The sequence below is a fragment of the Antechinus flavipes genome, chromosome 5 (genome assembly GCF_016432865.1).
Source record: "Antechinus flavipes isolate AdamAnt ecotype Samford, QLD, Australia chromosome 5, AdamAnt_v2, whole genome shotgun sequence".
NCBI classification, from domain to species: domain Eukaryota; kingdom Metazoa; phylum Chordata; class Mammalia; order Dasyuromorphia; family Dasyuridae; genus Antechinus; species Antechinus flavipes.
Window position 1 is genome coordinate 210,733,347 of NC_067402.1, and position 22,631 is coordinate 210,755,977.

General features: G+C 35.0%; 1 protein-coding gene across 3 annotated transcripts in view; it reads right to left on the reverse strand.

The window, feature by feature from the left end:
• SRGAP1 (SLIT-ROBO Rho GTPase activating protein 1) overlaps window positions 1–22,631 on the reverse strand; it is a 309,032-nt gene that overhangs the window by 97,088 nt on the left and 189,313 nt on the right. The gene's annotated exons all lie outside the window — the stretch shown is intronic.

Genomic DNA, 22,631 nt, shown 5'->3' on the forward strand with positions numbered 1-22,631 from the left:
TAAGATCATATGCTGCCTAGCACAGTGCTTTATGAATATCAATTTTAAAAACCTATTTTCTTAATTTAAAAAAAAACAAACGAATTTGAAAAAGAAAATATAGGTTTTGATTTCTTTTTTAATTAGGGGTGCTCCCAGAGTCGATTGTTAAATTTTCAGTGTGAGCATTAAACATTGAAAATTTGCAAATACAACACATACTTAAACTTATTTAACTTGTATTGGTCTACCTGCCATCTAGGGGAAGGGGTGGGGGGAAGGAGGAGAAAAGTTGGAACAGAAGATTTTGCAAGGATCAGTGCTGAAAAATTACCCATGCATATGTTTTGTATATAAAAAGCTATAATAAAAAAATTAAAAAAAGAAAAAGAAAAATTGCAAATACTACAATAATTAAATAATTTAATAATCATCCAAATCTCTGAAAATCACAACCAAATGAAAACTCTGGCAATTATATTTCAATATGTAAGAGAAAACTGCTTTTGAGAATCAGAGGTTAAAAAGATATCAGATGGATTACTTTCTGAAAGTAACCTGAAAATGAAAATTCTCAGGCATGCCATCGTCAAAATGAAAGATTGCACTTTTTCTTGCCTTTTAAAAGAAGTCCTTTGGGGCAGCTAGATAATGCAGTGGATAGAGTACCAGCCCTGAAGTCAGGAGAACCTGAGTTCAAATTTGACCTCAGACACTTAACATTTCCTAACTGTGTGATCCTGGGCAAGTCACTTAACCCCAATTGCCTTAGGGGAAAAAAAAGCCCTTCAATTGTTTTCAAATTCAATTCAACTAAATTCAACAAACACTTATTGAACAGAGACTGGTTTTGCCTGCCTTTTATCCTGGTTGCTTAATGCAAAGCTTCTTAAACTGTGGACCCCTGCCCATTATGGGGTTGCATACTGGGGTCTAAATGAGGGAGGGGTTGTGAAAAATTTGGCAAAAGCAAAATGATTCTGAATGCAACAATCAAAAATTAATTAAAAATCAAATTTCTAATGAATGTGAGGTGTTTTGGGCAGGGCTTGCCCATGTTGCATCATGTGACTTTACTGCACAAACACTACCAGAAACATCTAGGCTCAGATTCAAGACAGGGTCTCGTAAACATTTCACCAGTGAAAAGAGATCATGAATGGAACAAGATTAAGAAGCTCTGGCTTAATTTGATGTCTGAAACACAAGCAGGTACTTAATAAATGTATGTTGCCTTTGATCTAACTTGACTAAATATCTACTATGTCTCAGATAGAGGAAAGATCTAAAATAAAAAATGACACTATCAAAGCCTTCAAGAAAATCAAAAACGCACTAAGACTTCACATATAAATAGGAAAAGTCTAATGGGATAAGAGAGGACAGATACAATTAGTGTTACTTGGCAGGAGTCAGGAAGACTTGAGTTTAAATTCTAACACTTAATAGCTGTGTGCCTTTATACAAAATATTTAATTTCTGTCAGCCTCAGTTTCCTTCTGTGTAAAACAAGGATATAATAGTTCTAATTCTCATTATTACTTGAATACTTAAAAAAAAAGAAAAAGAAAAAAAAAGGAGATTATTTCCAAATATGGAGGTGGCTGTTCAGTTGTATCTTTGTGATCTCAGTTGGAGTTTTCTTGGCAAAGATACTGGTGTGGTTGGCATTTCCTTCTTCAGCTCATTTTACAGATGAGAAAACTAAGGCAAACAGGGTTAAATAATTTGCCCAGGATTACAAAGTTAGTAAATGTTTGAGGCTAGATTTGAATTCACAAAAATGAGTCTCCCTGCTCAAGGTCTGCTACTCTATCCACTACACACCCAGGTGTCCTTACTTTGGAAATGGGGACATAAATATTTGGAGGGAAATAGTGGGAATGAATACTGCACCCCGAGTTAATAGCTGTGGGATCAAGTCTTGACTTTGCCACTTACTGTCTGGGTGATTTGGTCAGTCACTTCCTGTCTGCATCTCAGTTTTCTTGGCTGTAAAATGGGGGAGTTACCCTAGAAGATCCCCCATGGCTCCCAAGAATCAGGTAAATCTTGTGGGAAGATCTAGGTCATTGGACGAGCATTGGAGGGGAAACATTTTAAGAATCATGGAAGGATGTGTAAAGGCATGAGAGTTGGAGAGCATTAGTGAAACGAAAGAAGGTAATAACCCAGTTTGTTTAGAATGTAGAGGGAGGTAAAAGGGAGCAGAGTAAAACCATGTTAGGAAGATGGGTCAGAACCTTAAATTACAAGTTAAGGAATTTTAAATTTCTTGTAGGGGCTACCACTTAAAAGATTTTGACTCTGTATGTATATGTGTGCATAACTGGGACAGAGGGAGGATGGTGACATGATCAGAACTGTGGATTTGAGGTCATTTTGATAACTGTGGCACTTACTACTTTCATAATTTTAGATAATTCACTGCATTAACCTGGACCTTCAATTCTTCATTTGTAGATTAAAAGGACTGCATTAGGTGAGCTCAAAGATCCCATTTAATTCCAATGATCTGTACTGGCAAGAGCCCAGAAATTGGAATCAATAGACCAAGACCTTCCCCTACAAGGTGCCCTAGAAAATGGGGTCTAAAACACTCACTCTCTCCCGTTAGTGAGAGAGAATGTAATTGAGGCTGAAACTGAAAACAGCAGCAGCTGCTTCTGGGCCAAGTGTAGCTTGGAAGGTTATCTGTCCTAACTGAGCAGTAATCAGACCCAACCAGGGAAAGTTGGGTCTGCTACTCAAGTTCAAAAGAAAAACAAAACAACATTAGGAAGCTAAAGAGCAGCTGGGAAATGAGAAGGGACTTATCCATCAGCTGGGCAAATAGTACAGGTCAAATGACCCTTCATACACCTTGCATTTCTGGGCTGGTCTATTGTGATAAGTCATAAGTCTTTTGCCATAAGTCAAGAATAAATCCACATGCCATTTGGGTCCAGAAACTTTTAAAAATTAACAAAATGAAACACACACTTCAACAGGAAAACAAAGTAGCTTTTTTTTCTTTCTTTTTCTTCTTCTTTTTTTTTTAAATTATTTTTAATACATATTGCTTTATATGAATCATGTTGGAAGAGAAAAATCAGAGCAAAAGGAAAAAAACTATGGAAGAGACCAAAACCCCCCCAAAAAAACCAAACTAACTCCCCCCCCCCAAATAAGTGAATATAGCACATGTTGTTTTACATTTAGTCTTCTTAGTTCTTTTTTCTGGATGTAGATGGCATTTTCTTTCCAAAGTCTATTGGGATTGCTTGGATCATAAGCCTTTCATAGTTATCATTGCAAAGTTTTGATATCATTGTGTACAATATATTCCTGGTTCTGCTTGTTCACTCAGCATCAGTTCATGTAAATCTTTCCAGGCCTTTCTAAATCTTGTTCATCATTTTTTATAGAACAATAAATATTAATATACCACATCTTGCTCAGCCATTCCCCAATTGATGGGCTTCCACTCATTTTCTAATTCTTTGCTACCACAAAAAAAAAAAAAAGCTGCTACGAACATTTTTTTGCACATGGGGTTCCTTTCCCCTCCAACTCTTCTTTTTTTCAGAAACAATTTTGTATTCCTCTAAGTAACAGGAAAGAGAAGTAGAGGAAAGCTGGGAAGCGAAGAAATTTGACTACCATTAGAATGGCAGAGAAGGGATTATACACTTCTCCTTTCTACTCCTCAAGCATCTTTATTTTAAAGGATATAATAGAGAAAGAAACCTAATTTAAATTTACAACCTGAGCATGGCAAAAATATGACATTAAGTCAGACTCATGGTATAAATTAGAAACACTTTAAGTAAAGGCCTAGTAATGGATTTAGTTATTTTGAATTCAAGGAGGCTGATCACCAAAATTCAATTTAATTTAATTCCAAGAGCATTTAATTAAACGCCTGGAAGTTATGTGGAAGTTAAATGTGGCAAAGATTAGAGTGTTGAGCCTGGAGTAAGGAAGTCTCATCTTTCTGAGTTCTAATCTAATCTCGGAGATTTATTAGCTGTTTGAACCTAGGCAAGTCAGTTAATGCTATTTGCCTCAGTTTTTTCATCTGTAAAATGAGCCAGAAAAGGAAATGGCAAACCACTCTAGTACCTTTGTCAAGAAAACCCTGAATGGGCTCAAGAAGAGTCATACATGTTTGAAAAATGACTCAACAAAGAAGAGTGGCAAATGAACAGAGAGACACCATCAAAGTCAGGAAAAGCTGGGTTTAACTTAATTGTTTATCCTGAGCAAGGCCTGAGGTTAAACTCTCCATTCAATAGAAAACTTTCTAAGGCAGAGAAACTTGCAGAGAAAGTGTCAACCTTCATTGATAGAGGGAATTTCTTTCTATATGAGTTTCTTATTTCAATTAAATTTCTGATCCAGTCCTGATGTCCATTTTTATTCCTATTATGTGCCAGACAATGGAATACAAAGACAAAAATTAAATAATCCTTGCCTTTAGAAAGTTTATATTCTACTGAAAGAATAAAACGTACACACAAAAATGAAAAGAAAATAACTGAGAAAAGAGGACACTAACAATTGGGGGAATCAGCAGAGGCTTCTTGTAGGTGATACCTTGAAGATTAGGAGGCAGAATAAGGAGACTTAACCAATAGAAGTTAAATGCTTTTGGCCAAAGCAACTTAAAAAAGACATTTTATTATGATGAATGGAAGTTTGCATCAGTGATGGGAAGGTCCAAAGCAATGAAATCACAAATCTCTAAAGTAAAGGGACTACAGAAAAATATGTGAAATAACTATCAATATGCCCATTAGGCTGCTGAGCTAGGAGGTAGTGGAAGGAATAGTGGATGTAGAGTTGGGATTTAGGTTTGAGTCCAGATTTAGAAGCTGTGTGACCTTGGACAAATAACTTAACCAATCAGAGCTTTAGTTTTCTCCACTGTCAAACAGATATTTGAGCTTCCTGCTTCACAAAATTGTTGTGTAGCTTAAATAAGGAGATAAGTGCTTTGTGAACTTTAATACACTACATAAAGATGTAATTGTTTTTATTATGTCAACTGTTTGACTGGGTGTGGCAAATTCAGCTAAGGAGCTTGTTTCCACAAAGTATCTCTGGGGATCAGAGATTTAGAAGATGAGGTTGGATGACTATTAGTCTGACCCACTACTGCTGTTTTGATAGGGATAATCTGGGTGAAAAGTGAAAAGTTTTGTGGGCTATAGCAAGGGAGAAGATAAAATAAAGGAATTATCCTGATAGGATCTGAGTGGATATTAGTTGACAGGTATCCCCATGGTTCATCACAATTGTTTCATCCAGTTTCGGTGTAGTTTGGTAAGAAAAGGAGTTTCATTGTTCAGTCCAAAGCTGGTTTAGCATTTGACTTAAGATCTTTACTATCCTCTGAAGTGTCAACAATGTGGAATAGATGTATTTAAAATTTTGGAAAGAAAAAAATGTTAAAAGCTTTTCAAGAATTCTAATTACAGATAATGTATTCAGTCCTGCAAACTGCACACTTTAAAATGCAAGCTGTTGACAGAAATTAAATGTGCTTTGTATTTAAAATAAAATAGAAGACATCTTTCTTTTTAGAGAAATAAAAAGAAACCTTTTGTTTTCATAGCTGGATTTTTTTTTAATGGGGTAAGGGTGTGGTTGCAGGCTGGACTAGACATTTCATCTATGAAGGGACTACCTTTCCTCCACTTCCATTAGGTGTGGCATTTCCAAAGTCAGCAGCCCTTTATCCACTATACCAAGTTGCCTCTCATTGAATATACATTGTGAATAAAATAACAGCTTCTATATCAGCTTAACGGGAAATAATCCCTTGCATACCAAATGATAAAGGATAGAAACGTCCAGTTAAATTTAACTGACAGATGTCTTCTTCATCTCTGTTTTTCATTATTAAAAATTTCCACAACCATCTAAACATTGAAATAATACAAAAAGAGAGAAAGAGTAAGAAAAAAGGAAGAAAGGAAGGAAGGGAAGGAGGGAGGGAAAGAATCTTAAGTCTATTATTATATTTTGTGTTTTCTGCTGGTCTCACTGGTTGACTTCCCTAGTTTTGTCTTTAGTTGTGAGACTGAGAAATAATTAAGACTAGGTAATCAGTGTTTCTGGTGTGGTGCTGCCTAAGAGTGGAATGCCGTGAGATCCTTTCAAGGTTCTGAGATTCTACCAAAGGAATATTTTAATATTATGCTTTTCTTTTTTACCTAAACTATTTCAGTCCTCCACAAAAGTCTTTGTCCAATAATTCATGATTACATGAAGATAAACTTGTACTCTCAATGATAATGCTACTGTGAAGCAGGCCCTACCTAAGATGGGGAAGCTTCAATCATGGATCTCATAATGCACTGTTTTCTCATAAATGGGACTAATCAATAAATCAATTAAACAACAAACATTTGTTAAGTTCCTACTACAGACCTGGACAATACAACAAAACTGTTCCTGTCCTGTAGATAACATTTTTATGAGTCATAAGAGGTAATTTAAATAATTTTAAATTTGGTCAAACAAAATGATCATAGCAATGATCAATTAGGGAAATTAATTACTTAAACATCTTTATTCTCTAACAGTGGAGGGATTTTTTAAAAAATCACATCTCCTACAGCATGTGTTTTCAACAAATTGCTAAAAGAGACCTTAGAAATTATGTTTAATTTTCTCCTTTTATGGATGACTTGCTGTTATTTGTCCTTTATTCTTGAAAAGGACCATGACATAAGGAAAATGATACTATGAAATGCAAGGGCATTGGATTTGAGTGACAGAGGGCTATGTAAGGTCACCTGCCTTTCTCTTCCTGAGCCATCTGGGTCCAATGGCCAGATAGAGATCAGTATGACTGAAGATGGCCTTGGATGCAGTGAGAGACCTTGCCCTTTTTAAGTTAAGGTCTTTAATGGGTCTCAGTTTGAGGCAATTATTATTCAATAATTAAGCAGGGTAAGAAATGAGGCAAAGAATGATCTTTTTTACCTAGTCAAATACAAACTCCAACAACAACAAAAAAATCAAACTCAATCTGGGAAGGAAAGACCCTCAGGGTTTCTGGTTAAAACAGAAACAATTGATATTTATACTCACTTTGAGCCATCAAAGTGCAAATAATGACCAAAAGAGGCTTGGGGTGGACCTACATCTGTCCAATTAGTGAGAGCTACAGTTATTTGAGTTTAAAATATAGACCTTAAAAAAGAAATCTAGCCTGTAAACCCCAAATATCTCATGAACTAATTCATCAAAATTTAGAGTCCTTTGGGCAGAGCTCCCATGGTAAGGGTATGATTCCCTATGTAGACAGAGGGAGAAGAAGATGAGAAAGGAGTAAGAGAAGGAGAAAGGACCATGACCTTGAGCAAATTATTTGCCCCTGTCCACCCCAGCTCCCTCATTTGTAAACTAGGTACTTTTTTAAGGTCTTTCCCAACTCTAGCTCTAATACCCTTAGATCTCAGTTTAGAGTCATTACTTTTCATTTTAAATTTTAAAGCAGCATTCTAAATGGGTTTCCTACAGCCTCCTTTTCTTGACACTTTTTTTTTTTTTGCATTGTAGCTTTTCTTATCTTTTTAGTATACTACTCTGATAATGTCACTTGCCTGTCCAAAAAGTCTTTAGTAGTTTCCTACTAATAAAACCTTGGTCTAGCAGTCAAGGTTTTCAACAATCTGAGGTTCAATTTATCTTTCCAGTGTTATTTCCAGCTACTCCTTTCATACTGCATGTCCCAGACAAACTGTACAACTCACTATTATTCACAGTAATCTTGTCCTTTCTTGCCTCTCTCATTTTACCTCCTTTAGTCCCTTCTTTGAATATCTAGGAAGACCCAAAGAACAGTAACCTTGATTGTTCCTTCTGGTTAAGCAGTGGTTTCCCAAGACACCTAGGCAACCCTGAGCCAAGTTCTCTGTCCCCCAGGAGGTTTGCTCTAAAAAATGCCTGACTCCATCAGGTGTCTGCCTCCCCTAAGCTGTTTCCAGCTGGTTCTGCAAGCTTATGTCACAGAGAACCCAAGAAAGACCCAGATATGTAAGTGTGCAGAGCCCTCTGGTTCAAGTGGATGCTGCATTGTAAAGGGGAGATACAGAACTTCATCTATAATGAAAAGCTAAGCAGCAGTACTTTTGGAGAGCTCTGAAGTGTGTGGCCAAGGAAGTTGCCCAATTTTCTCTGGGAACATACATTTTATTAGGAAGCTGGGTTATGATTACGAAAAGGCCAACGTGGAGATGAGCAGAAACCTCTGGGCTTTCCCAGATGCTTCTTCCTGAGATGCAGGCTGGCAAAAGTATTTTTAAGAAGAAGAATCATAATCTTGGGGGTAGAGCCAAGATAGAGAACAAAGGCAGTAATCCAGCTGAACCCTCCCAGTATTCCCTGCAAACAACTTTAAAATGATTCCTCAAATGAAATTTTGAAGCTACAGTTAAGAAAAAATTAGAGCAAGATTTTTTTTCATCCTAAAATAACATAAAAAGTTGGCAGAAGAAGCCCATGACATCCAAGTGGGAACCTGCTCAAAGAGGAAGAGCACGAGCACTGGACACCTTCTAAATCCAAGGCTCTCATCCCAGAAGACTATAAGGGGTTAATGACATTTGATTGGAAAGAGGATACCTGGGAATTTGTGCTGACATTGGGTGTAACTGGCATTGACTGACAACTCTATTGACCATTCCTAGTTGTGGGACACAGTTCTAGGAGTGCTCATAGTTGGTCATAAGCAAGCAAGGGCTCTGGTCAAAGTTCCAAGGCAGAGAAAAATTCAACTGCTTGTGTCTGAGGGAAAGTAGGGGACCTTGTCATAATTGGGGCCAAGAAGAATACTAATGCTTTTAATTATAGGGATACATGAGCCCTTCCTGTGTAAAAGCCAAGAGAGCTCTTCCCAGGTCACACAAAAAACCAAAAGACCTCCAGAATTAGCTCTGAAAATAGTAACACAAAAAGGCTTGAAGCTGGGCATAGTGCCTCCCCATCCCTGGGTGAATAGAGCCCAACTTTAACACAAAATTTAAAGTCAAGAAAAAGGCTGGGAAACTGAACAAACAACAACAAAAAAGAACTTACCATAAAAAAACTAATAGATAATTAGGGAATAGCAAGTCAAACTCAGAAGATAATAATATGAAACAGCTTCAGGCAAAGCCACAAAGAAAAATATTAATTGCACATAGGAACAGAAAGAATTCCTGGAAGATACTAAAAAACAGATGAGTAGTAGGGGGAAAAAAATGAGAGTGATACAAGAAAATTCCAAAAGAAACTAACAACTTAGTTAAAAAAAAAAAGATTTAAAAAAATGAAGAAAATGACACACACAAAAAAAGATTGGCTTAACAGTATAAGAGTGCTAAACAAAAGAACTCCTTTAGAAAGTAGAATAGGCGAAATAGCAAAGGAGGGACAGAAATTCATATAAGAAAAGAACTCCTTAAAAAGTAGAATTACTTAAATACAAAGAGATGTAGAAAAATTAACTGAAGAAACTAATTCTTTAAAAATTAGAATGGGAGGGGGGGACAGCTAAGTGGTGCAGTAGATAGAGCACCAACCCTGAAGTCGGGAGGATCTGAGTTCAAATGTGACCTCAGACACTTAATCCTTCCTACCTGTGTGACCCTGGGCAAATCACTTGACCCCAATTGCTTTAGCCAAAAAAAAAGAAAAGAAAAGAAAAGAAATTAGAATGGTTAAAATTAAAAATGGAAGCCAATCAATACATAAGAATTCAAGAAGCAATAAAATAAAGTCAAAAGATGAAAAAAAAAGAAGAAAATGTGAAATAACTCACTGGCAAACATCTGATTTAGAAAACAGATTGAAGAGAGATAGTTTAAGAATTATTGTACTACCCAATGGTCATCATAATCAAACACACACACATACACACACACACAAAAGCCTATATAACCTTACTTTAAGAAATTATCAAGGAAAGTTTTGCAACATTGGTTGGAAAATTTACCCATGCATATGCTTTGTAAATAAAAAGCTTTAATTAAAAAAAAAATGATCAAGGAAGACTTCCCCAATATCTTAGATTCAGAGGGTAAAATATAAAGTGAAAGAATCTACCACTCACCTCCTGAAAGAGATCCTCAAATGAAAACTTTCAGGAATATTATAGTCAAATTCCAGACCTCCAAGGTTGAGAAGAAAATATTATAAGCAGACAGAAAGAAACAATTTAAATGTCATGAAGCCACAGTCAATATCACACAACATTTGGCAACTTTCACATTAAAAGAGTAGAAAGCTTGGAACATGATGTTCCATAAGGCAAAGAAGCAAGATAACTATAATTAATCTGAGTTCAGGCTTTCAAATTTTCCTGATGAAAAGATTAGAAATGAATTGAAAATTTGAGATTCAAACACAAGAATCAAAAGAAGCACAAAAAAAGTGAACATGAAAAAGTAATCCTAAGTGACTCAATGAAATTAAATTGTTTTAATTCCTATATAGGAAGATAATACATAAAACCGCTAAGAATTTTATCATTATTAGGACAAGTAGAAAAAGTCTATATAGAGGTTATATAGGCTGTATATATAGGTTGATTATGTTGGGATGAGCTAAAAAAAATGAAAGGGTAGGAAAGAAGAATGCATTAGGAGTGGGGGGAAGGGAGAAGCAAAATAGGGAAAATTTTCCCACATAACAAAGGCATACAAGGAATAGTCTTTATAGTAAAGGTTAAAATAAAGGGGGCCAGAAATGCTTGAACATCACTCTTATTGGAATTGGTTCAGAAAGGAAAGAATGTATGTGCACAATTGGGTATAGAAATCTATTTTATTCAATAGGGTAAAAGAAGAGACAAGGATAAACAGAAGAAAATGGGATGAAGGGAAATAAACAGTAATTGTCAATGTGAAAAGGATAAGCTAACTCATAAAATGGAAGTAGACAGAAAGAATTAGAAACCAGAACCCAATTATATATTGTGTACAAGAGACACTTGAAATAGAAACACACACATAGAGTTAAAATAAAAAGGCTGGAGTAGAATCTATTATATTTCATCTGAAGTTAAAAAAAAAAAAAAGGAGGGGGTAGCAATCACAATTTCAGACAATTTTCAGAAGAAGAAATCAAAGCTATCTATAATCATATGAAAAAATATTCCAAATTACTGTTGATTAGAAAAAGGCAAATGAAAACAATTCCAATGTACCATCTCATACCTACCAGAAATGAAAATTCTGGAAGGGATGAGAGAAAATAGGAGTACTAATGAAGTGCTTGGGGAGTACTGAATGGATCTAACCATTCGGGAAGATAATTTACAACTAGGCCCAAAGGCTAAATTAAAAACTGTCCATACCTTTTGATCCATCAATACAACTACTAGGTATGTACCCCAAAGAGATTTAAGAAAAAAGAAAAAGTCCTACATATTCAAAAATATGTATAGCAGTTGTTTCTGTGAAAACAAAAAACTGGAAATTGAAGAAATGCTCATTAATTGGGAAATGGCTGAACAAGTTGTGGCATATGAGTGTGATAGAAATGATGAAAGAAATGGTTTTAGAGAAAAACAAACAAATATGGCACAACCTATATGAATTGATGTAAAGTGACATGAGAACCAGATCATTGTACATAATAACAGCAATATTTTAATGATGAGCAACTATGAGAGACTTGCCTACTCTCATGAATATAATGATCCAAAATAATTCCAAAAGACTCATGATGAAAAAATGCTCTCCATTTCCAAAGACAGAATTGATGAATTCCGAGTGCTAGGTGAAGAATATACATTTCTTACTTTATTTTACTTTTTTTTGGGGGGAGCGGTGATGTGGCTAATATGGAAATGTTTTGTATGATTTGATATGTCTAATTAATATTTGCCTTATTAGTGGGTCAAACAGATGTGAGGGTGAGTGAATTTGTAACTAAAAATTATTTTTAAAAGGAACATCAAAATTAAATAATGATTTAAATAAAATATAGAAGAGACAGTAAAGGGATACATTGGATTTGGAATCAGGAAGACCTTAATCCAATTCCAGCCTTACATATGACCCTGAAAATATCACTTAATCTTTTTGTGCAACAGGTTCCTCATCTGTAAAAGAAACAATAGCATCTATTTCACGGGGTTGTTTGTGAAGATCAAAGGAAATAATGTAAGTAAAGTGCTTAGCAAATCTTAAGATACTAACTATAAAAGCATTAGCTGTTATTTTAAAATGAGGTTAAATGGAAAGTAACTTTATATGCATGTTTCATATAACTCATTCAAAAAGAGATTATTATAGATAGGGGTCAGAAATAAATATCACCTTAACTTCCATACCAACTATAACATTCAACCAAAACCAGCAAGAGAAGAAGCATGCAGTTAGGAAGAATGCTGATCTTTGGTCTCAGAAGTCTTGAGTTCAAGCCCTAGCTGATTCATTCAGTTGAGTAAAATAGGGTCTCCTTTAGATTGCCTATATCATAGAGTCAGCCAGAAAAAAGCACAAAGAATTTTATAAATAAGATCCATTCTTAACTATGGTGATGGGTACTGTCAACTTTGCCCTTAAAATTCTATGTATCTAGGTTCAAATAAGGTCCTTTTTCAGCCCTGGCTTGATGTCTGGAATGGAAAAAAGCTGTTCCTAGAAGGAAAATACCCTTTTTAAAGAGGGTAGACCTTAGACAAAGGCAAATCCATGGACAATACTAAGAAGCAACAGAAAGCACAAGGTCACTGGGCTCAGGGATATGCTAGGCTGTAGACAGGGAGTTTGCTTTGTCCCTAAAGAGATGCTGAGGAGAAGCCCCTCCCCATCTCATTTTTTCCTAGGCTTTCTTTTCTTCAATGAAATGGCTTTTTCTTTACTACTGATGAAAATGCTTCTTGCTATTACTGTGTACACATTATTTTGTAATAATTAAATAATTCTTTCATTCAATAAACATTTAGTATGTGCCTCCTAGGTGCACACTGTTATGCAGAATGACTTCAAATCCATTGCTCAAACTCTAGGTCTTCTTTCCCCCTCAATGTTGGGATGATCAGATGAGTTATTACATGAGAAAACAATTTCAAAAAGCATAAATAGGACTAAGTATGAATGAAAGGTATTAACTAGTAGAAGAAATGTCATTGCCTCATTATACTAAGTCAGCTTTTCATGGAGATAAAATGAAAAAAATTAATGAATGAAAAACATTTCTTAATTATTTACTATGTGCCAAGATGGGATTTTAACAAATTCTGAGTTGAAATGTATTCTCAAAGTACTCAACTGGAGGCACAGATCTCATCAATCTCCTCGTCCTTTCAGTCTTCCCATAAGTCAGTTACAGAAAGGAGGGGGGAGGGTTCACCCAATATGCTGGGGATTCTTCTTGCTGTCTCTTGACAGTTGCCATAGCAACCTGTGAGTCGCAAGTGATGAGGGAAAAAAAAAAAAAAACCATGGAAAATTAACACTTATGTTGCTGACCATACTGGATTTTTCTTTAAGTTTTGAAATGTTTATAAACAAAAAGTAAAAGAAGTGTGGTACAGCAGGAAGAACTCTAGATTTGCAGTGTTCAAATTTCTGCCCCTGACCCTTACTAGCTTTTTGATTATGTATGTCACATAATTTATTTCTGAGAGAGAGCTTCCAAGTAGTTTCCACATTGTTTCTTGCCAACTCTGAAGAAAATCACAGATCATTCATATATCCCCATATGAAGAAACAATTTCTCAATTACACCATTATGTGAATTATTATTTTAGAAAGAAAATTATATAATTTTATAGGAATAGCAGGCTGTTTTTTTTTCTTTTAAGTTGTGGGAGGTAGAATAATATTTCAATATGTCAACTGGAAATTTAAAAAACCCAAAATATCTGTTCACAGTCATCTTTGAATGATTTAAAGCAGACAAAACAAAGCGGTACACCATTCCATGGAAGCAACAATTTATATTAGGATTCCCCATGTGTTCATTTTTAATCTGTTGTAAAGTACACAAGTCAACAACATATAATTTACCTAGTATGCTATTATATTGTGGGCCATAATGTAGAAATATCCATCAACACACTGACATATAGTCCCCCAACTGATTATTGATCAGTCATTAAGTGTTCATTAAGGGGGAAAGCAAGATATTACTTGATACAAGCTGGACTGCCCCCATTACAGATCTTATTACAGACTTCTTCTATATGATTGAAATAGTTGGGTTCAATAGTATGGCACTTGTCATCTTTTTAAAACAAGCACTAACTTTAGCGATTTCTAATTAGGCATATAAGCTACAGTTAATTATATTAGTTTTAATACTTTCACAAGCATGACTGAGAGAGCAAATTTATCCTAAAGGAGAATGAATATTATTTTACTTATACTTTTAAGAATCTTAGATATCCCTGATGTGATTATTCCTTTCAATAGTGGAGACCCTAAAGTATTTTTATCTTATTTTGTATAACTTTCACCTCTGTCCTCTCATAAATCTTTCATAGAAGGTTCACCCAATGTGTTAGGGGGGCCTTCCTATGTTAATATTCCATAGGAATCAGTGGAGCATTCAGCCACCATGACTTGTTATTTTACATCATAAAAAATTATAGGGTTTATAGGTAAGGATAGTACCCTGTATTTGTTACTTTCAATTTAGGCCAATTTGACCCTAGCTCTATTTCCATGGGCCATCAGAAGTAGGTTTGGAATTAAATTCTAGAATTATAAATTGTTGGGTGCGGTAATCTTTATGTTTGAAGTTGCAGTGATTGTCTTTGTAAATGGTTGATCTCTAGATATCTACTCACTCATGTAAGCCCTCAATGCATCAGGAATCTCTCTAGGGATTTATGTTACAAACCATTTACCATCCATATAGGTTAAATGGGATTTCTTGATGAGACATGCTCTGTAGTGATGAAATCACAATTAGGAACCAAAACAAATGGTTCAATACTTTTTGCAGAAATTATGAGAGGACTTGGTCAAGACTCTTCCTTGATACCTCTATTATCTTGTATTGTGTACATAGTATACTTTCCTTCCCCAAAAGATTGAAATTTTTCTTGAGGGCAGTACTGTATTATTTTTTCATTTCCATATCTCTATCCCGTGGCACAGTACTATATGTTTAGTACTGTAAATGTTTGTTGAATTGAATTTCTAGTAAGAGCCAATATAACTCAATGGATCAATGACCTCCATTGTATCAATTTATAAAATATCTCTTTATTTTTGTTTCTTTACTTTTCCAGCTTTAATATGGAATTCCTATCTACCACACACTATTTGACATTATCTGGCTTTATTTCAATGAATTAATAACTTTTGGGAAAGTATAACTTCTTTCCTCCTAATTTGTTTTTTGTTGTTGATATAGCAAAAATAATCCTCTCATACTTTAAGAAGGAAAAAGAGTTTTTAGGAATCCTAATTAAACCAATTAAGAGTCAAGATGGTGAAGTATTTAATGGTTTTGAGATCAGAGCAAAATATTAAATAATCGTATATTTCATAGCCTGCTGCTCACATTAGCCCTGTGACTTGGACTAAGTTACTTAACCTCTGTGGCTACCAATTTCTTTATCTCCTCCCTAAAATAATATAATGAAGCTCTCTCCAATGTACAAAGTGCTGTGTAAATAGCAATTATCATCATTGTCTATTATCATGATATCTCAGATTTGGAAGAGACCTTGGCCCATCGGAAAAGCAACTTGGGGTTAATTTATTCCCCTTCACTTGACTTCAATTTCCTCAATAGTCAAAAAGAAGTCAGATTAGGCGATATCTAACGTCCTTTCTCCTCTTAAAAAAATGTTCATTTTTCAGAGGTCTGGAGGCTCTGAGGCTGAATAAAGACAAGAGAACTCAGAAGTGGCTGGATGCAAAATCAGATGAGCACTCCTCTTCCTGTTTCATAAGTCTATTCAAATCCAGGGAAGGAGATAGGGAAACAATTTGTCACTCCAATTATCTTTAAATAGATTGCTTTTTCTAAAATTTTCCACGTGGCATGACTGAGATTTGGTATTCCAGCAAATTTCTCATTTTGGGGGGGTGAGGGGTGATGGAGGATGGTGCTATATCTCATTTCCATGGTTGCTGTTCTAGGTTTAACATTTTGTCACAAATGTTCACTCATATTAATTTACTGCCCATCCCCAAGGACAGAGAGTGGAGCTTTAATATGTATGTACCTGTGTGTATTTACATGTATAAAATTCTCTTCCCCCTTCCAACACTTAGAAGAATTTTTTTTTTAAGAATTCAAAAGTCAGTGAGCCTTAGAAAATCTGTCCTGAGGAAATAGAAAATATCTTGGGTCCTTTCAAAAACATTTTTCAGACTTGCCTCAGGCAAATTTCTTATGTACATTTTCTATCTTTTGGCTTTGGGGAGGCCTATGGAGCAGAGATTGTAGCTGTGAAAGTCTGGATTTTTCGAGGAAGGGTTTGAGATGATAAATGATTTCTCCTCAGCTCTTAAAAACAACTGCCTCCTTCATGTCAGCATTCCAAAAGATAGGGGCTTCAAAGGCATGTCGGGGCAGGGGAAAATATCTGATTACAGCTGGCAACTTCCTCCTCCACAAAGGGTTTAGCAATCTAATGGGCTACCCTGAAACTCTCTTTCCAGCTACCAAGTACAGATGTCATGGGAATCAATAGGGAAGTCCAAGAAGAAGGCAGAGGCAGTGGGAAATGTTGTGTATACTTAGTTCTAATAAGCAGTTTCTGAATGCACAGCCAAACAGGTGGTGTTGACACACACAACAGGAAAGTTAAATGAGAGGTTACTGCCCTATTCTAGAATTCCGAAAGAAATACTTCCTAATCCTAAAACTGCTCTTAGAAAGTGTTTTGGGGTTAGATTTAAAACAAACAAACAAACAACAAAATCCAAGGCCCCAAACAAACAAAACAACAATCACCCTTTTCCCCAATCAATGGTTTGGAAACTTCAGGACTTAAAAATTTAAATCAGACTATACAATATAGAGGATATAGTAAACACACACACACACACTTTTTGTCTCTAACATCTTGGTTTTTTTGTGTGTTTTTTAAAATTGTTAATATCATTTCCCCTAATTAATAAAATGAATTTGGATTGTGATATTATTGTATTTCTTGAATGCTATAAAATTTCAATGCATGGGAAGAAGGTAAATTATAGTAATATTTGTGTCATATCGACAAGAATAGGGGTTGTTATCCTAGAGTGTATGAATCTGCTCCCTATAATGTGATAACTGTGTTTTTTTATTTGGGAAGGGAGGGAAAAAAAGGGGGAAAAAGGAATTTAGATGATAACTTAACTATATATTTAAAAGGAATAGCAAATTGTACATCATGCAGTTTTAAGTGCAATCTTTTTTATTATACTATATTATAGAAATGCTTGTTTTAGTCCATATATTAAAAATGAAACAAATTTAATAAAAATGAAATATTCTACATATGTATATATATACATATATAAACAATACACACATATTTGTAATCCTATCTATGTATTTTATTTGATTTGGTTAAAACTACTATTCTGAGAAGTCCATGGACTTCACAAGACTGCCAAATGGTCCATGACACCAAAAAGATTAAGAATCCTTGCTGCATTAGAGAGTATCTTTATTTCTAGGCATTCATTACACTTAGCACATTACCTCATAAATCACAAAGTCTCCAAGAACAAAGAGGTCATATAAAAAGGTGGTGAAATAGAGTAAGACTATTATCTCATTTGCTCAGAGTTAATCGGCCCATCAGTGGCAAGAAGACTCTAACTCAGCTTCCCTATCCCTGAATCAATGTTCCAGTATTTCTTCTTTTTTTTTTTTTCTCTTCTTCCAGCACAAATTGTACAAGTGATACACTATGACAGATCTATTTCATAGGAACAAAGAACTATTATGACATTTCCATTTTAAACACAAGGGAGACCAAATATCAGCTCTTTGCCGCTTCAGGATTATGACTGTCATCCAAAGGTTTCTTCCCCCTGGACATGATTGACCCCTGGTTTTGCTGGAGCAGTGCCACAGAGTTATGGTATAATTTCTCTGGAGATTGAAGTGCTGTACAGAATATCTAATTTAAAGCTCATCACAACTCATATTATTCTTTGAATCCCAAACTGAGACACAAAGGTGAATTGGCTTGAATGAGGTCAAGCAACCTCCAATAACCTGCCCGAGAATGTTTTTACCTTTCTCAACTATTGCTGGCCACAGTCTTAGGAGCCCTGGTTCTTTTGTTCAAGTCTGCAAATATAATCACTAAATCTCAGGTTCCATTTGTACTCAGAGTCTAGGATAAAATCCAATGTCAAAAATGGCATAAATAGAGCTCTCTTTTTGAGTTCCCTGTAGTCAAACTTCTTTGCCTTTGTTCTTTTGATGAAATAATGGCTAATTGTATAGCATTCCAGTGCTTTCTGAATACCCCATTTTACAGATGGGGAGTTTGGAACTCAGAAGGATTTGTGTTAATTAATTTGCTGAGGCCACCACAGCTAGCCAATGGAGGATCTAATTGAGTGAGATCTTCTGATTGCACGGTCAATAGACTGTGTTTGGAATCAGGAGATACAAGAAGTTCAAATCCAGTTTTCAGAAATGCCTTCGCTATGTGACCTTGGACAGATTATTTAATCTCTCTTTGTCACTCAAGAAGAAAATGGCAGAGCACTCCAGTACCTTTGTCAAGAAAACCTTATAGAAGAAACAAACTGGGAAAACATTTTTACAGTTAAAGGTTCTGATAAAGACCTCATTTCCAAAATATGTAGAAAACTGACCAAAGAAGAACTAGAGATCACTACTGACCACAAAACAGAAAATTTTGATTATATCAAATTGAAAAGTTTTTGTACAAACAAAACAAATGCAGACAAGATTAGAAGGGAAACAATAAACTGGGAAAACATTTTTACAATCAAAAGTTCTAATAAAGGCCTCATTTCCAAAATATATAGAGAATTGACTCTAATTTATAAGAAATCAAGCCATTCTCCAATTGATAAATGGTCAAAGGATATGAACAGATGATTTTCAGATGATGAAATTGAAACTATTTCCACTCATATGAAAGTGTTCCAAATCACTATTGATCAGAGAAATGCAAATTACAACAACTCTGAGATACCATTACACACCTGTCAGATTGGCTAAGATGACAGGAAAAAATAATGATGAATGTTGGAGGGGATGTGGGAAAACTGGGAAACTGATACATTTTTGGTGGAACTGTGAATGGATCCAACCATTCTGGAGAGCAATCTGGAACTATGCTCAAAAAGTTATCAAACTGTGCATACCCTTTGATCCAGCAGTGTTTCTACTGGTTTATATCCCAAAGAGATACTAAAGAAGAGAAAGAGACCTTTATGTGCAAGAATGTCTGGGGGAGCCCTTTTTGTAGTGGCTAGAAATTGGAAACTGAGTAGATGCCCATCAATTGGAGAATGGCTGAATAAGTTGTGGTAAATGAATGTTATGGAATATTATTGTTCTGTAAGAAATGACCAGTAGAGGCTTGGAGCCTCTACTATAAGCCAATTAGTTTGACTTGATTCCTGGAAAATTTCAAGAATTATGATTAGAGAGATGGTATATGAGTATTTAGTGAAAAGCCAGAATTACAGGTTACTAAGAACCAGCAAAGCTGGCCATGCCAGACTAAGCTCATTACCTTTTGTGATATGAATTACTAGACTTGGAAATTAGGAGAATGTTATTAAAGTAGTATACCTATCTTTCAGAAAAGGATTTGGAAAAAGTCTTGCATGTTGTCCTTGTAGACAATGTGGTGCGATGTTGACTAGATCAAAGTACAGTAGGTGGGTTCAAAAATGGCTGAATGATAGTACTCAAAGAGTAGTCAGTAATGGATCAATGCCATTGTGGAGGGCAATGTTTAGTATAATGCTCCAGGTTCTAGATTATTTAGCATTTTTATCAATGTCTTGGATGTAGGCAAAAATAGCACTTTTTAAAATTGGATGACATGGATGTGGGAGGGACAGCTGACATAATGGATGATTTGAATTAGAATCCAAACGGGATACTGAAAGTTTAGAATAACAAGTCAAATATAATTGAATATAACTGACTAAAGATAAACGTCAAGATCTACACATAAGTTTAAGAAAAACAACAATAACAACAATTCTATAGCTCTTAAGGAAGAAAGAAGATAGAAATTGATTATGTAAAAAAAGACCTGGAGAGCTCAATAGTTTAACTTGGCAGCCAAAAAGCTCACACACCATCTTAGGCTTCATCAATAAGGGTTAAAATTCAGGATTATTTTTCTCATTGCACTCTATCCCAACAAGACCATGCATGCCAAATGTGTACTACAATGCTTAGTCCTGGTCACCACATTTTGGGGGTGACAATGACAAATTGCAATACAATACAAGGATGTAATTAAAATATAAGAATTAATTGGAGGAATTGAAGATATTTAAAGTGAAGAAAAGATTTGTGGGACCTGAGTAGCACAGTCTGAAAGAACTAAGTTCAAATCTAGACATTTACCAGCTTTGTGATCCTGAGAAGTTAGTTAATCTGTCTATCCCAATAATAGTACCTACCTTCCAATATTATTGTGAAGATGAAATGAGATATTTGTAAAGTTATTTTGCAAATCTTCCGGCCCTATATGTAGCTGTTGTTGAGGGGTTTCACTTGACCCATTTGGGATTTTCCTGGCAAAGATACTGGAATGGTTTGCCATTTCCTTCTCTAACTCATTTTGATAGATGAAGAAGTTGAGGTAAATAAAATTAAGTGATTTGCCTAGAGTCACACAAGTAGTAAATGTCTGAGTAGATTTGAACTCTTCTCTCTCTCTCTCTCTCTCTCTCTCTCTCTCTCTCTCTCTCTCTCTCTCTCTCTCCCTCCCTCCCTCCCTCTCTCCCCCCCCCCCCTTCTCTCTCTCTCTCTCTAATCCTATTTGAGAACAAAGGACAAACGACAGCCAATACACATGCATAAATATTAGCTACAATTATCAATTACTATGTATGACAGAACTTTCCCCAAGTATTTGAAAGACTGTCTCATAGATAAGTAATTAGACTTAATTGACTTGGTCCTGAAGGCAAAACTAGAAATACTCCTTAAAATTTTTTTGAAAAGCATGTTTATTCTTAATATATGAAAAACCTCACAATTAGAGTGCTACAAAAGTGTCATAGCCTTCTTTAGGCAGAAGCGGTTTCTAAATCACTAGACGTTTTAAATAAAGTCTGGATATCTATTTGGGTGGTCTGTAGACGGGGTTCCTGGATATAAGACATCTAGTTTCCCTTTCAATTCTGCTAGTCTAAATGTTTCATATGAACTAAGCTATAAAGAAAGTAGAGAACAGAAACAAGAGTCCTGGATGAGAAGGTCTGGATAGACTCGGATTGCCCCTTTGTAGGACTATTTACTTCAATGATATTGCAACTCTCTCACCAACCATATGGAAACATACGTAACAAAGTATAAGGAAAAAATATCACAATTCTCTCTTCTGCAAATTCCCATCATACATTTAATTAAAAGTTTAAAGGAAGGTTTCAGAAACTTGCTGAGATTTCAAGTAATCAGAAATAAGTAAACATAGAAATAAAGTATATAGTGTTAATTAGCCAACTTTCAACTTCATTACTTCTAATTAGGAATAAATATAATTTTCCAAGGGAGGAAGGACCATCTCAAATAATTTTTTTTAATAGTCTACATTAATAAGAATGTTTAACTTCTTCCAAGGAGGAACACACAAGCAAGAATTCTTGGAAAATGCTTCTTCTTAAGGACAAGCATACTAAGTTCTAAACAAATCTTCTAAATGAAAAATTCAGATATGCATAATACTTATTTTACCAGGAAAAAAATGATCCCAGGATTCCTTTAACTCGTCAAAATTATCCAATTTTCAAAAATTGTATTTACCAAAAAATTTTTTCCAGGATTTTAGAATTTAGTAAAGAGTCTTAATATTTCAGTTACATGAACATTCAAACAGGTTTCCCTGGAAAGAATAATCCTAAATAATTATGGCCTACACAAATACACATTACCAAACTTAAAAAAAAATATGATTTTGTATTTCATGATTCTTTTAGAATAAAATTAATAAAAATCAAAGAAGGATATTCACAAATTTGTGAAGGGGAAGATTATTGGAATGGTGAAGAGCCCTGAAACTATTTCTTAAGGATCAATGGAATGAATTGGAGATGGTCAACATCAAAATTAGAAGACAATCCTTACAAGAGAGAACACATGAAAGAGGTACCAGATGCATTTTGTGTGGCTCCAGAGAAAACTGTGAAATTACAAGGAAACAGCTTTAATTTAATTATAAGGGAGAACTTCCTAACAATTAGAACTGTTCAAAAATATAATATTTAATATGCCAAGCTCTTTGAAATTCAAATGTTCAAGTAAAGGCCAGATGGGCATTAACATGCAACCAGCATGCAAAAACTTGTACAAGTCAAGCTTAAGGGTTCCTCAAAAATTTAACCAATCAATCAACCAAAAAGCATGTATTAAATGTCTACGATGTACCAAGTGGAGCTATATATTAGGGATATAAAGACAAAAAAATAAAAAAAGTAAAACAATCCCTGGTTTCAAGGGCTTTAATTCAGGATAAAATGGGAAGAATAGGTTGGGGC